Source organism: Acomys russatus, chromosome 2 (assembly GCF_903995435.1).
Source record: "Acomys russatus chromosome 2, mAcoRus1.1, whole genome shotgun sequence".
NCBI lineage: Eukaryota > Metazoa > Chordata > Mammalia > Rodentia > Muridae > Acomys > Acomys russatus.
The window spans coordinates 102945595-102961022 of record NC_067138.1 but is presented as its reverse complement, the minus strand read 5'-3'; the positions used below and the strand labels follow the sequence as shown (position 1 = coordinate 102961022).

The following is a 15428-nucleotide window of genomic DNA, read 5'->3' as shown; positions in this document are numbered from 1 at the left end:
AGAATGGATGCCCAGAATTCAATGGTGGGTACTAACACTCCCACCACCACCACAATACTAATTAATACTAATACTAACAACAACAATAATAATGTGGTTAATTAATAAAGCCGATAAGTGATTAACAGAGAATACACTCTTAATCTTACTATTCTGAAAGATGAGAAGGCTTTCCTGCCATGAGCCTGTAGTCTTATCTCTTAAGAAAGATCAGCTCTGATGGATGGTGATCTCCCTGCCTCAGCTGGGCTAATCTGTCACAGGCACATCTTATAACTTTCCTTGTGTTTCTTTGTAAGAAACACAAAGCTGTTAGCTGTTTATCCCTCTGGAACCTAGGGATTCATATAAATAACTTCTAACATGGAATCTCGGAACAGCTTACAGAGCACTGTGGTATAATGCAATTCACAGTTGTGCTTGATTTAAAATGTTTAAAGTCCAACCACAGTGTTAGCCTGCCCAGAGAAATCTCTTGCAGAGTCTCACACTCTGCTGGGTTAAGAGACCGTGGCTGTTATTCCTATGGCTCCTGCACCAAGCTTCCTTTTTGTGGTCAGCAGAGAGGCAATGTGGTTGGTCTGAAGGAGCACAAAGTCTTTTTTTTTTTTTTTTTTTTTTTCTGTGTTAAAACAAGGGAAAGTGGGCCGCTGACAGAGTGAAAGAAAAAACCACAGCCAGCTCACTCTGCTGTAGCTTTCCCCTTAAATGTGGCCTGGAGCTATTCTGCTTTCCAAAAAAAGGTTTAATCTAAACCATACACAGGGCTGCAGACTGCCACGTTTCCAAACTCAGCATTCCTCTCAAGTCTGTGCACTTCGGGACCAGCATACATTCTGCCCAGCGCTACTCAGACATGCTTTAATAAATAAAATATCACTGCCCATCCACTACTTAATTTGATGATAATAATACCCTTTCCCCTTCCTCTATTGACATTATTCTAAGTGCTTATTCAAGCGTGTTGAACTGCTGTAAACATCACCTGTAAAATCCAGTTGTGTTCTCCTTTGGGGGAGCAGAAGAAAAGGGAAGACGACACAACACAGTGAGGGAACTCAGAGACGTTAGCAAGTGGCCCAGAGCCCAAGAAAACCACCATGATGTGGACACAACTAGATGAGTCCCAAACAGCTTATTGTATTTATGTTTTTAAAAAGGAGGAAAATAAAAGACCCGTTTGCCTATTCCTTTTGACATCATCAGAATCTATGCTGTCATTCCAGACACCACCAGGAGAGATACCAGTCACTGGCGCTGAAAGCAACACCAGCCACATGCCCAACACAAGTCACACGGCAGGATCAGCGTGGCTGCTCACGACGCTGACCAGAGCGAACAGAATGAATACTCCACAGTTGGGGAGCTTTAATTTTTTTCTGCCTCCATGTATTCACTTGTATGTTCATTAAGGACGCCAGTCCCAGCAGGCAGCCTAGCACAAGGTTTTCTGTGTGAGCTGCCATGCTCTATTGTACATGACACTTGTCAATTACAGAGGAAAGCCTTTTGAAGCAAACCGAAGTTAAGCTGGTACTTTCTTCAACATCTGATTTACCGCTGCTGTTATCGTCCAAAGGGAAGTTTGTTTTAGAACAATGATAGCAGTAGTAATCCTCCCATTTTGGTACTGAGGGATTTAAACACATTCAGGGCACTGGGGACCAGTCAAAAGGCTCCTTTCAGCAGAACTATGTATTTTCAGTGGCCAAAGGAAGGTCTCACGGATGGGATAACTGCCAAGAATGGACAATGTTTTAGTCTAACGGTTAAGAGAATATCAGTTTAAACTACCTGGTATAATACAAACGTGGCACAATAGATCAATGAGATGAATCCTCTGTCGTCTGTAAAGTGCTCTCCCAAATAATGGAATCCATTAATAATGATTATAGCCCCAGTGCTTTTGCCGCGGATGTAATGCCCAGTGCTACATCTCAACAGTCTCTAATAAATACATACAAGTCCTGCAAAAGGAACAAGACCATAGCAGCACAGGAGCCAGGCACAGATTCCACCAAGAGAACAAATTAAAAAGCCGTTATGTGGGTTAGTCTCTACTCAAATCTGATATTTTTTCCCCTGGTTAAATGCATTTTAGTTGTCTGTGAAATGGGGCTTGGACCAGGTAAACTCTCAGAATCTTTCTAGCTCTGATTCCTCCAGGATTTACATTAATTTTTTTTTTTTTTTTGCAAATGTTATGATTCCTAACGGAGTCACTTTAATTTTAATTAACTTATTTATATATTTATCTATCTATTTATTGTGTATATGTTCTGTGTGTCTGCGTGTGCACAGAGGTAGGCCATAGTATATGTGTGACAGTCAGAGGAAAAATTTAAGGAATCTGTTCTTCCCTTCCCTTCCGGCATGTAGGACCTGGGAATTAACTGGGGTTGTTAGGCTTGGCAGCAAGTGCCTTTATCTGCTGAGCCATCTTGCCAGCCCAAAGTCACATTCGTCCTTTGACCAGCATGCAGTAATAAAGGGTGTCAGCACGGTCTGTGGGACTTATGCTCTGAAACTTTGATGAAGATTGATCTGGAGGAAGAAAACTTAAGAGAAATAGTTTTGTCATTATATTAGATTTATATTTTAGACAGTTTTGTTTTCAGAAACATGAAAAGCAATACATTTGGACATTTGATGACAAGCAAGAAACTACCAGAACATGAGCTCCTGGAGACACGGGTGAGCGACTCAGCAAAATATTTATGCTCTTTAAAAGAAAAATCTCACTGGGCATAGTGGTTACACACTCACAGCCACAGCTACTTGGGAGGCTGAGTCAGGAGGGTTTCTTGAGTCCAGGGATCCTGGCATCCATGCTAAGTTTGGTATCAATACGCTAACATCCCAAGGGTGGTGGCCTGCCCAGTTTGCCTAAGTCATGGTGAGCTGGTCCAGGGCAGGAAAGAGAAGCCTCTCAGCTCGGGAACACAATTTAATTGTATCCAAGCTGGATGACAAATATTCATTGCATATCCTGTGGCCTAATGTTGAAAAGTCCCTTGCGTGAATCCTTCATTCCTTATGACATTTTTTTATTATCCCCATTTTATAGGTAAGGAAACCAAGGTTTACGTCCAGTACCCTCTCAGCATTTTCAGAACTGAGAGATAAGGAATCTGTAGAGAAAATCTAAGCCAGTCCAACCCAAAAGCCCAAACAATGTACGCAACTACATGGGACAACTGGTCTGCTACCTTCAAAAGCCCTGACTCTTATATACTTTAATCATGATAGGTCTCAAGCTAAAGGTAACTTAGATTAATTCTGCAGTACAGATCTTTAACTTGCTCTCTTCAAATGTATGTATTTAAATAATCAAGTTAAAATATTCACAAGTTGAACCTGAGTTCAATAGCTTGGGTTGAGCTAAAAGAAAGACCCGAGTATCAAAGTGACTCCCAATCCTTTTCCTCCCTAATGCTGTGACCCACAACACAGCTCCTCATGTTATGGGGACCCCAACCATAAAATTACTTTTATTGCTACTTCATGGCTGTAGTTTGTTACTGTTATGAACTGTAATGTAAATATCTGTATTTTCCAATGGCCTCAGCCAACCCCTGTGGAAAGGTCACTCAACCCCTCAAAGGAGCCATTACTCCCAGGTTGAGAACCACTGCTTTAGAGGAAATCTTCCAAAAATGCTCTTGGCTATAGGAAGAAACGGTAGCTAGCAGACTTCTGGATAAACTTCTCTCAGAGGGTCGCTTTCATCTCAGTGCAGTGGGAGACAGGCTGTACAGAGGCATCAATAGTTCGTCAGCGACAGGAAGTTGCAGACCTATACAGGGGCATGTGTAGGCAGACAAGGGCTCTAACAGCACGGAAAAGAATAAACTAAGCACTAAGCCTCCAACCACCACGTGCCTAAAAGCTCAGAATGATCTGGGAGCTATTTTTACCCTATCAAAACCTCAAGTAGGACCTCCACACTGACCCATCAAACAACCACTCAAGCTAAGCTGTCAACCAACGACCTCCCATCCTCCTCACAATGGCTCTGTGTATTCAGCTACACATATTCACTTACTTCAAAACAGAGAAAACAAATTAATCACCCATTGTTTCTTATCTGGGCCACAAAACATGGAACAAAACAAGACAACAACAATATCAACAACAAAAAATAGCTGAGATTCTTGAGGATAACAGGATTGGAAAGAGAGAAAGAGGCAGCCAGAGGCATCACTAGTAACCCGAGTGTCACACTTTGAGCCCTAGTAACAAAAGATCATGTTATTTAAAAAAAATAAAGCACAACAAGAAATCATAAGCACTAGAGGATGGTATAGGTAAGATAAAGCGGGTGGCTATGCACTGAGTAATAGGGAACAGTGGGGATATGGCAAACTCCGAGTTTGAATAAAATATTTGAAAATGCTATTATAGCAGCATTTAGCCCACAGAATGCCAATTACCAGCCCTTTAGATATGATATTCATTTCACTGATCATGAAATGGTCTTCGGAGACCCCCAAGAGTCATCTAAACTCATGCACCCCACTCTCAAGGGTGGGGTGAACACAAGGAAGCAACTTCCCTAGTTCCTGTTCAGGATCATTCACTAAGCCCAGGGCTCACTGAGAAAGCTAGGCTAAGCAAAATCAAGGTTGGGGAAAAGATCGATGGCGTAGGATCCCAGCCCGCTCTCCTTGGAGTAGGCACAGAGTAGGGCATCCAGCAGGGCACTCCCGTGCTTCTGGCCCTCAGAGCTGCAGGGGCAACAGCTCCACAAAGCCAGTGTGGGGCACAGAGTGGCCACTCTTTACACGGCTACCCTCTGCATGCTGACACTTCTATGATGGGGCTTCTGGAACCCACTTCTTATATCTTGAAAGAAATGCATTTCGCACATACACACACAAATAAATAAATAAGAAAGAAAGAAAAAAAGAAAGAAAAGAGGCCTCTGACCACGACACTCGTAGGAAGTCTTAGCTTGAGAAAAATTTAAAGGCCCAGCTATAAATCTTCCAAAATGAGAATTTATAATAGACATACAGAGAGATAGATCTTTAATTATGCAGCGCTGTGGGCTTTGTATAATAAAGCCCACATATTTGCAGCTTATGCCACCATGTGTAGGGTGCCTCAGAAAGGATCTTATTCGGCTGTGTGCGTGTGTGTGTATGTGTGTGTGTGGGGGGGGTGTCCCCGAGAATCAATGAGTTGAACTTTTACACAAGGGAAGGAAGTGCAGAGAACTGTGCTTTGGAGAAGCAGGGATTTACCTCCTGGGGCTCCGGGCAGTGAATGATGGCTCCTGACTCCTCCAGTTTGTATAAAAGGTTGAAGTTCAGTCTGGCGCAGGGCAGCATTCCACAGGGCCCGCTGCCTCTATGGGCAGGCGATTAATCTCATGATCGATAGACCATATGATTAGGCACTAATAGCGCATAGGAGGAGAGAATAAACAACCATAAATTTGCTTTGTACCCAGCAATCCAACTGTAAGCGGGGGCCATTTAATGGCCTCACTGGATCATGTTACCTAAGGGCCCATATGGAATAAAAAACGGAAGACAAAAACATTTTAAAAGACCTTCAATTACCACAGGTGTGGGGGGGGGGGGTGGGGGGCAGGCTCTATTAATGTAGTATTCTTTGGCATGAGATGCCCCAAGGCTTCCACATTTGGAATAAAGAGGGCAGATGCAGAAGGAGTTAACATAAAAGTCTGTTTGCTGAAACAATGCCTTTACAAACAGCATGCTCAGCAGAGCGCAAGTGGTACTGGGTGGTCCAGCTCAATCCCGGCAGCCACTGAAACCTGCGCCCGTCACCGGCTGAGTGTGCACTCCACAGCAAGCGGAGCAGCGGCTGGACTGTGCAATTTCCCCTCTTTGCATGCAGATCACTGCTCTGTAACTCCAGAGCTGTTTCTCAGCATGTCATGAACTTCCAGTGTTGGGAATAGTTATGCGACATAAAAGCTGTGATCCAGGAGGTCATAAATCTCACTCTTTCTTCTCTCCTTTTCCCTGGCTTCATCCCTTTCTGAGACTCTGACCTCCTCCATCAGGCCCCTGAAAGGAAGGCAATCAATCACCCCCTAGACTAAAATGAAAACCTGAGCCCTCTATGCACACTGGATGGTTTTCCCTGAGTGTGATAAAAATCGAGAGAGAGAGAGAGAGAGAGAGAGAGAGAGAGAGAGAGAGAGAGAACTCTCTAAAACGGCAAGCTCCTTCTATGGGTTCCTCTTTCTACTTCCATCCAGAGTCTGGAAGCAAAGAGCCCTCAAGTCCTGAGCTCCTGTTATCAATGACCATGAAACAGGAAAGGAAGACACTTTGTTAAGCCAAAAGGAATGTGCTAGAGAAAGCACCAGATAAAGAGGAATTTAAAGCAGCCTTGCACTGTTCTCAGCCTCAGATCGAAGCACACCAAGCTCTGTTCTTTGAAAACTATCTGGAAAACAACCCCCTCTGCACCCCCCCCCTGCAGCCCCGCACCCCATTCCCAACATCCCTCAGGCCCCATTGCTGCCCCTCCCTCCTCAGGCTTGCCAGCACAGCCTCTGTTACTTCCCAGGGCTTGAGGGAACCCATCATGGAAGTGTCAGCATGCAGAGGGCATGCAGAGGGTATGCCTGCTCCTTGTACTGGGGCTTCTTAAAGCTGTTCATGGTGAATGAGGCATGGGTTTCCAACAGAAACCACCCCAAGTCATTGCCGCCGCCCCCCTGCCCTGGGGCACCTGGCTCCAGAGTCATGGGCAGTGTTAGCCTGCAGGGAAGCCCTAGTACAAGGAGCAGGCACTACAGCCGAGCAAGCGAGAATTCTAAGGTTTGCAGGCAAAAACCGCCTCTATTTACATTCATTCAAAACATTTCCACTCATCAGAAGTTCCAAGTTAAAAAAAATAAATAAATAAAATTAAAAAAAAAAAAAAAAAAAAAAGAAGTTCCGAGTTAAAAGACTTTCAGCCAGGTATGTTGGCTCACCAAAGGATGCTACCAGAGGTCAAACATGAAGCGCATTCCGAGGCCCAGGGCGCTGCCCTGCTAGCTTTTCTTGAAGCACCAGGACCAGTGGAAATGGAGCCACTGCACTGACTGAACTCAAATGGGGCCATTGCACTAGCTCCCAGTTGCCAAGGACAGGACAGAACTCAGGACAGAAAGACACTTACGAGGGATGCAGGGCCCAGAGGGCAGAGGTCGGGCCTTAAGGAGCAAGGCCTCTAGGTCAAGGCTCCACGTTACCTCACCCTGACCCTAGCATCCATATGACTCAGGGGCTTTCCAGACATTAATATACATTTCTTTCCATCTCAGAAACAGGGAGAAGGCACTCGAATCCTTTTGTACCCTGGATTAATTTCTCTCCAGAAAAAAAAAAAAAGAGAGAGAAATTTTCCTTTGAGGATGTATGGAGGAGCCTGGATCTAACCAGATCAGCTGCCTGCCCTTCAGTGGTTACCTGAAAGCTGCTGGCCCCTGTGACAACATCACTGTAGTAGGGACATAACTACTGTACACTCTATGTCAGGCACATGGAAAATCATTTCTAATTGCCAAACCACCCTAAAGATTAACGGTATATTCCCACCCCACTTTACATATGAGGAGACTCAAGTGGAGAAGCTAAGGCACCTACCAGAGTCACACTGCCAACTTTAACTTTAGCCCCCAACTTTAGCTTTTTTTTTTCCAGTTAAAATATAGTGTTCAGAATGTACTTGCTGTATAAGACTACCCCTCTTCCAACACACACCCTGCCCCAGGAGACTCAGGCTGGAAAAGTTAAAGTTAAAGTTGGGGGGGGGGGTTCGTCTTATACACCGGAAAATATGGTAACTCATCCCTGAGAGATGAACTCCGTAGCAACGGTGTTTAAATCATTGGTCAGCTCCCTAGGACAATGTTGGACTTCTGCCTACTTGTCAATATTAATTGCAAAATACACAGACACAACCCTATGTTCTGCCATTTCACCAATTTCAGTCCTGGAACCAAGGTAGTTTCTTGATCCAACTGAAGTTTCTGAAGACAAAAGTCAGTGTGGCTAGGACCATGAAAACTCACATGGTATCATTAAGAGCACCACTAGTTAAAAAAGAACCAAATGAAAATTACATGCGTTCCAACAGCAGTTCAAACAACACAGAAAGCTCAAGGTCCATTTCCATAGGTGGTGGGAAATGAGCCAGAGTGCAGAAAAAAAGCCAAAATCAATCATTTTCCCAGTAACAGCCAGAAAGAATTCTGAGCATGTATGTAAGCGTACAGACACAGACACACACAAAATATCTCGGCACAAGAACCTTATCCATCACAACATCCCTAAACGTTCTCAGCCCACAGAATATCTTCTTTGGTGACTGAAATGAATCTTGAGACTTTTTAGGATCCATGGAGGTATTCACTTTGACTCCTGCCAGGTCCAAATAGTTGGAGAATATCTGGTTTGTGGTAGATTTATGGTACGCCTCAGGCAAGACTGGCATAGATCTTCAGAACTGTATTCACTTGAAAAGAACCTTCCTAATATGCACCAAGTCACAGCTCTGTCCGGGTCTGCAGAAGCTGAAATCCAATTTGGGCAAGCCATGGAATGTCAGTCCATCTGGATCCCAGCAGAACCACAGTCCAGCTTCCACTTCCAGGAACTATCCTGGGGGATATTTCCCCATTCCTGGGGAAAAATCAAGTAAAACTCATACAAGTATGGGGGGGGGGGACCTTTAGAGAACACAGGGTCCACTTCCCAGCATGAAATCAGGTTTTTCCTGAACCCACAGAAACTGCCCCTCCCTAAAAAGACTTTATCACATGAAGAAAAGTGCTGGGGGGCATTTACAATAGGAAATACAGAGTCAAAATAAGCCCTGGGATGCTACGTGAGAAGTCTCAACCAAAGCTGCAAAGTTGGACCTTCAAGGTCTCTGCTGGGCTCGGTTTTGTGGAATGGAAGAAACTTGGCAACAAAAATTGATTGTTGGTGGCTGAGTCCAAAGTCCAGGTGTGGCTGGCTAAAAAAAAATGGCTCCTAACAATGTCCGTGTGGTAATAACTAGAACCTGTTGTGCTTGAGTGAATCTGGAGGCAGCATGGGGACTGGGAGGCTGTTCCCCGAAACCATCACCTGATCTCAACCCAGTGAGACGGTTTTGAGACTCCCTACCTCCAGAAGTATAAGAATAAATTTTCACTGTGTTAATTTCTTAAAACAGGAAATTAGAATCTAGGGCTCACAATGACACACGGATGGGGGGAAGTGGGGGGGGGGCAGGGGAAGGGCTGCATTAAATCAGTAGACTGACAACTTCCCCAACCCGGTTCAGGAACAAGGGTTTGACAGAGAAGAAAAGCAATGTGATAGCTTCCATTCATGCAGAGCTTAGCTTCCTACATAACAACTACGCAAAAGAAGCCACAGGTGAGCCAGATGGATTATCCAATCAAGGCAGAGCGGTCTCCTTTGGTGAAGGGAATTTATCCAGGAGGCTGATGTTCAAAGCTCCTCCAGGCTCAGCTTCCCGGTGACTGTGTACCAGGAAGACATGGATTTGTGTCTTCATTTCTCACCTCTGAGCCTTCAGCACCCAGAGCAATATCTGACACATAAGGGACTCGATGCAGTATTCTTAGTGAACCAGGCAATGTCTGCAGCAGGTTCAACTGGCAAAATCTACTTCTGAGTGGCCATCGAGTCACCCAGTGGGCAACATATCTTCCAAGAGGCTGGATGACTGGCCAGGTCCCACGGAACCCTTCCACTCACATGTGCACTGACGGGTCAGATCACTCAGAGAAATGTAATAAAAATGGCAGAGGGAAAATACAGAGAGGGGAAAGTGAGACCGCGCCATCATCGGGCACAGTGTCGGCTCCTACGGGGCCTGAGGGCAGCATCCATTTCCCTGTGAGTCCTTCTCCCTGACTTAGTGCTGAAATGGCACAAAACAGACAGGAATCTGCCTGTCTCAGATTTACTACTAGTGCCACAAGCACTCTGAAAATAAAATATCTGCAGACAGATCTTGGTTGAATGAAACTTCCTGGAAATTTGGAAGAGTCCAAAGATAAAGACTGAAAAAAAGAAGAACACTTCAGTACTTAGACAGGGGATGGTGAAGTCACTGTGGCATCTAACCTGAGACAAGCCGGCACACTTCCAGGAGAGCCTTGCTACTCAGTCCTATCATTCCAGCTTCCGATGAAGATGATCCTGGGTGTGAATTAGATGCTACCCCATCTCTCAAAAGAAGACTCCTGAGAATCCCACTCCCTCATCACACCCCTGCATCCTAGGCTAAAAGGCAGAGCCTACAGAGTGGAGGGCAGTATAAGTCAGGGTTCCATTACCATCAGCCTAGTCGTTACCATGGAGAATGCAAGGCTTTGGCTAAGGATGAGCAGCTCTCACACAAGTCCATGTGGGTAGAACCTAAATCTGGGTTCGTGTGACCACATGACCCATATCCTAGTAGACAAATGTCCAAGCACCTCTGTCCCACAGATGCACACATCTGAGCTCTGTCCATCACTAAATGCTATCCTGAGGTCAGACCTTAGGATAGGTACGCCCATGGATACATCTCTGTGTGCACAGCCATCTGGGAATAAATGTTAAGTTTTTCAGAGTTATCTGTCAAAAAAACAGCAAGACTTCTAAGTTAGTGGTTCTTGCCCTTTAACACACACTTACGCTAAAAGACTTACTTTACTCAGACCTTCCTCAGTTCTTCACTTTCAAGTCTGGGCTGGGACCAGGGATTCACATTTTTAAGGAGTGTGCATGGGATGCTGATGTGCAGTAAGGCTGGCCCCACGCTGTAAGACCCACTGGCCCACAGATCTGCTGGACAGTCCCCAAATCTGGAAGAACCCACTTGGCAAATAGCAGGTCTCCAGACAATATTTGTTGAGTGAATTGGGCTACTTCATATTAGGGAAAAAATAACGGACTTTACTTGAATTGTATGTAAACTCAGTGCGAATGGGTTCTATCTGTAGTGTGGCAGCATATCCCCTGAAATAAGGGGGTGAGCTCCCGAATAGGCATGCTAGCATCCCCTCTGGTTGGTCAGAGGCGTGCCGGTACTGATGCTGTAATCGCAATTTCTGCCAGCCACAGTGACAGGGAAGAGTGTGACTTTCTGGCCGCTGCCTCCAGCCTGTACACAGCTCCTCAACAGGCGGTCGTCCTGGACAACAAGGCCCTAGCCTCGTGAGGCTTAGTTCTCCCACATCTACGGTGGGGTTTTGGGAACACCAGAAATAATACTTGTGGGCGAGTCGGCTGGATGTAAAGCCGTGATACAAATTAGCAACTGGTAGCTATTACTAATTTGATGACAGATACGTGTCTGTCGGATCTCAGTCTTGGGTAGGGCAGTCACTGGAGGACACTTAGCCAATGCTGACCGGGAATGCCAACGACTCTCCAGGGCATGTTTGGTTCTGAGTCACAATCAGTAGGGAATACGTTTCTCAACATCTCCTCCTCCCTAGGTTTCTTGCCACCACAAAGGTCTTGATCTAAAAATATGGCTGAGAAATGGCCCTAAGAAGCATTCTAGGAGAACACGAGGACAAGAAGCAACAAGAGTCACATAAAGAGGCGAAGTCAGGTGTTTCTCCTGGCTGAGGAGGAACAAAGAGGGTTCAGTCAAGAGCCCTACTTGCTCCTGAGCCAGTCGCCCACGAGTGGATCTGCAGCTGTGGCAAGGAGGCTCCAACCCAGCATCTCTCGGTGGGTTCTAGCTCAGGCACAGGCACGTCTATGGGCCACACGCCTGTCTGTCGGTCTGCCGTCTGTCTGTCGGTCTGCCGTCTGTCTGTCTTGTGTTCCTCTACCTCATCCCCTGAAAACTGCACTCAGGCTTCTTATAGAATGTCCTTCTTCCAAACGCTTTAGCACAAGCATCCCTGTGCGCACTGTTGTACTGTTGAGAAAACTCACACGTGGAGAGGCACTCGAAAGCAGAAAATAACCTTTGTAATTCATATGCCTATGTTCATTCATAACGCACAAGACTTAGAAAGGTGCCCATGTGGACTCCTGGGAACAGCAAAATCCTAAAACCATAGTTTACTATTTTCAAAGGAGATTCAATATGGGCAGAAATCAAGAATACTGTTCTTCAGTCTAAGTTTATATCCTGAAATATGCTTCTTGTAAGAAATAATTTTAAAATGTGGAATCTAAAATTAAGCAAAAATAACATACAGTATGTTCAGCTCTGAAATTTGCCGGGACTCAGCCAAGTTTACCATAAACAGAAGGCAGAAATGTCTATTTTTAACTTTTCAGCCCTTGGGTGATTAAAATTTTGAGCCATAATAAACAACTTTTTTTCTTTGCAGCATAATTTCTCATCTGAAATTGCAGTCACTTTAGTTGTTCGGGAGATGTGGATTGAGCACTTCATGTTTTTAAATCCTTTCTCAAAAGGAACTTTCTTGCAAAGACTAAACCCATGCGTTTACATGCCAAAAGCACAAACAAGACGGAAAAGAACAGAACAGACCTTGCAAGGGTTCCAAACTGAACTAATTGCCTTCCTTCTTGGTTTTAACCGCTTAGCAGTTAGACCTTTGGTCAGCTGCCAGTGAGGAGCAGAACCCAGGGAGGCTCTCACCATTTTGCATCTATAGGTGAACTGGCCACAAAGACCTTAGCATCCCCCCGCAGATTATTTGGCATGCTTGCTCACCTATTTTGCCAGCAGAAAGTGTATCATCCCTTCAGGAAAGACAGTTGCATATGCAATAAGCCCATGGCCTTTGACAGGCCAGATAATTACATCAGTTCGCTGCTATCTCTTGTGCACGATCACTGTGCTAATGAAACTACTTCAGTGTGAAAACGAAACAGGCCAAGACAAGCAGATCAGGAAGCAAGTCAGGGTTGCGGAGAATGTCAGCGTGCTGAGTCACAGGGAACTTAACCTCAGCCTCAGCCTCAGCCTCAGCCTCCAGAAAGGATGTTGAGCCCTTCCCTCCCTTGTTGCAGGGGCGGCATTGGCTGCCTTTGGCACTTCTAAGTAGAAACTATTCAGAAACGACCAGGTCTGACAGTTGTGTTGTCCTAGCAAGTGTTGTTTGCAAAGGAGCTACCGGAAATAAGCCGAAGACAGGGCACAGGTGAACACTTCAAATGTGTTTTCTTTTTCCCTAAGGGAAACAAACAGAAGGCATTGCCATTTCTCATTTGGAGGACGGGGTGAAGAAGGGGAACGGCCTGTTGTTTTGAAATATAGGTGCGTGAACAGATGTGCTGGGAAAATAAGTTACAGACAGAGTATATATTGTCAGCTCAGGTGCTTTGGGTGCAGCCCGCTCTCCAAGTGGGAACTCAAGGCTCCAAAGACAGCTCTACCTAAAGTGTCAGGGACTGTGGGTCTCCCCTGACACTGGGACTTTAAGCTTAGTCCTCAAGTCATTCTAAGGAACCTGCAACTTTACAGCAATTCTTCAACTGACTCTCATATAATATAGTTTTCCTCCAAAAGTATCCGGGTTTTCATTCTCCTGGCATTCTTCTTAGCATTTATACCCAAAACTGGGCATTAAAAAAAAAAAAAAAAAGATTTCCAGCTGTGGTCAGACCACATCCCAACACAGCATTAGCTTTTGACATGGCAATGTCACAACGCTGGCCCCTATTAATCTTGTGGTCAGTGCACATGTGTTATTTTCACATGAACTGCTGTCGCGTTAGAGCCCTCCTGCTCTGCTTTCCATGATGAAGCTTCTAGCTCTACACACACCTTGCTTGTCTGTGTTGAGCAGAAAATGGGGGGTTTTCCCCCTTTCCATTTTCACCTCGAGAGTTTTGTCCCAAACTGTGCTAGAATGCCCAGAGGCAAGGCCTTAGAGCGCCCCCACGCCCCCCAGGCTACAGGCCAGGGAAGGACAACACTCTGAATGTGCTCACTCTCTCGTTAATCCCCATCCCAAACTACTCTAGCCGGCTCCTCTGCTGCAAAGACATAAAGCCACTGGGAACACAATTCCACACATGAGAAACCAAATCATGTCACCTTGGCCTTAGAACAATTCAGGTCCAGTGGGGATTTTTTTTTTTTTTTGGTTGTTGTTGTTGTTGTTAACTTATTCTAGAATATTAAATTCTCCCAAACGCCTCACCCTAAATAAAACCCAGCCAGCTATTTAGTTATATCCCAGAGGCCAGTTGACAATTTAGAGTGTTTTTTTTTCCTGTAGGCATTAGTAAAGAATGTTGATTGCATTTCCTTAGCTATCAGTCTGTAACAAGCTGTACAGCCTTCAGGGCAGGGCTACAGAGAAGTCTACAGGAGGGAGTTATTATTATTTTTTTTCTTAAATGTACAATGGCCAATTTTCAGTACTTATCTCAGCCTTGCAGCCCCACTGCTGGGCTGTCTTGGGTCATGTAAGGATTTGCAGTTTGGGTAGTGAGTGGTCTCGAGGCGTTTACCTCCTCAGACGTTCCTGTCTCCACTGAGTAGCCACCGCTCAAGCTCCCTGGAGCCCAGTGGCTAGCTTTTCAACAGGTCATGGATCTGCAGAAACAGCAATTCTACCCAGTTTTCAGAAACATCCTGTTAATCCAACCCATTAGCAGCTAATTTTTTTCCCTATAAAATTTCCTAACTATAGAAAGCAATTTTCTACCTCCATGGAAGACAGCAAGAGTTAGAAATATGCTTATCAACACTGGAAATGAGAATGAGCTCTTTAATGCGCAGGCGCAGACACAGTCATTTCCAGAAGAACGGGAATACATCTGTTCATGGGGAATTTGGATGAGGCTGTGCCTGAAGGCAGGAGGAAAGGCAGGTTCTCTTCCCAATGACTGTATGCCTTCATTAATAGTAATCATCTCCTCAGACTGAGACAGGAGAGAATATTGTGAAATCTCACAGCAAGGGAAGGCTGACGTCATCACCACACACCAGCTTTCAGAGCAGCTGCCCCGACTTCTCTCCTTCTTCCTCACAGGTCAGTGAGAGCTCAGAGACCACCTAGGAGAAGGAAGAGCCCTGCGTAGCTCCACTCTGCAACATTGCCCTGTGAGGAGAGACACTGTGAGCTCACTTTCCATGCAGCGCCCTTCTTGACCAGTCTCTGGCCTCCAACTGCAGGAGCTCCATGGGTGACTTCTGGGTTGGACTCTGAATATTCTCCCCTTCGTTTCATCGCCTGAGTAACCAAGTGCATTAGAAAACTGCTTCAGCTTTACAGATTAGGTAGCTGACTCTCAAGAGAGTTCAAAACGACCAGTTGTTCCTTAAGGAGTAAGACAGCCATGACTCAGTCACAACCCTGTCAGAACACAGATATGCCTTGCCACCTCCCCCGGACACACACTCAGGATAAGGCTAAGGACATTCTATTTTGAAAACAATTTCTTTTTAATAATTAAAAAAAATGTCAGACAGTGGTGGCACATGCCTTTAATCCCAGCACGCAGGGG

The 15428-nt window shown here is 45.2% G+C and overlaps 1 protein-coding gene across 4 annotated transcripts in view; it reads right to left on the bottom strand.

Moving 5' to 3' along the window:
- The window catches only part of Nfia (nuclear factor I A), a 345321-nt gene that overhangs the window by 275554 nt on the left and 54339 nt on the right, over nucleotides 1–15428 (bottom strand). The gene's annotated exons all lie outside the window — the stretch shown is intronic.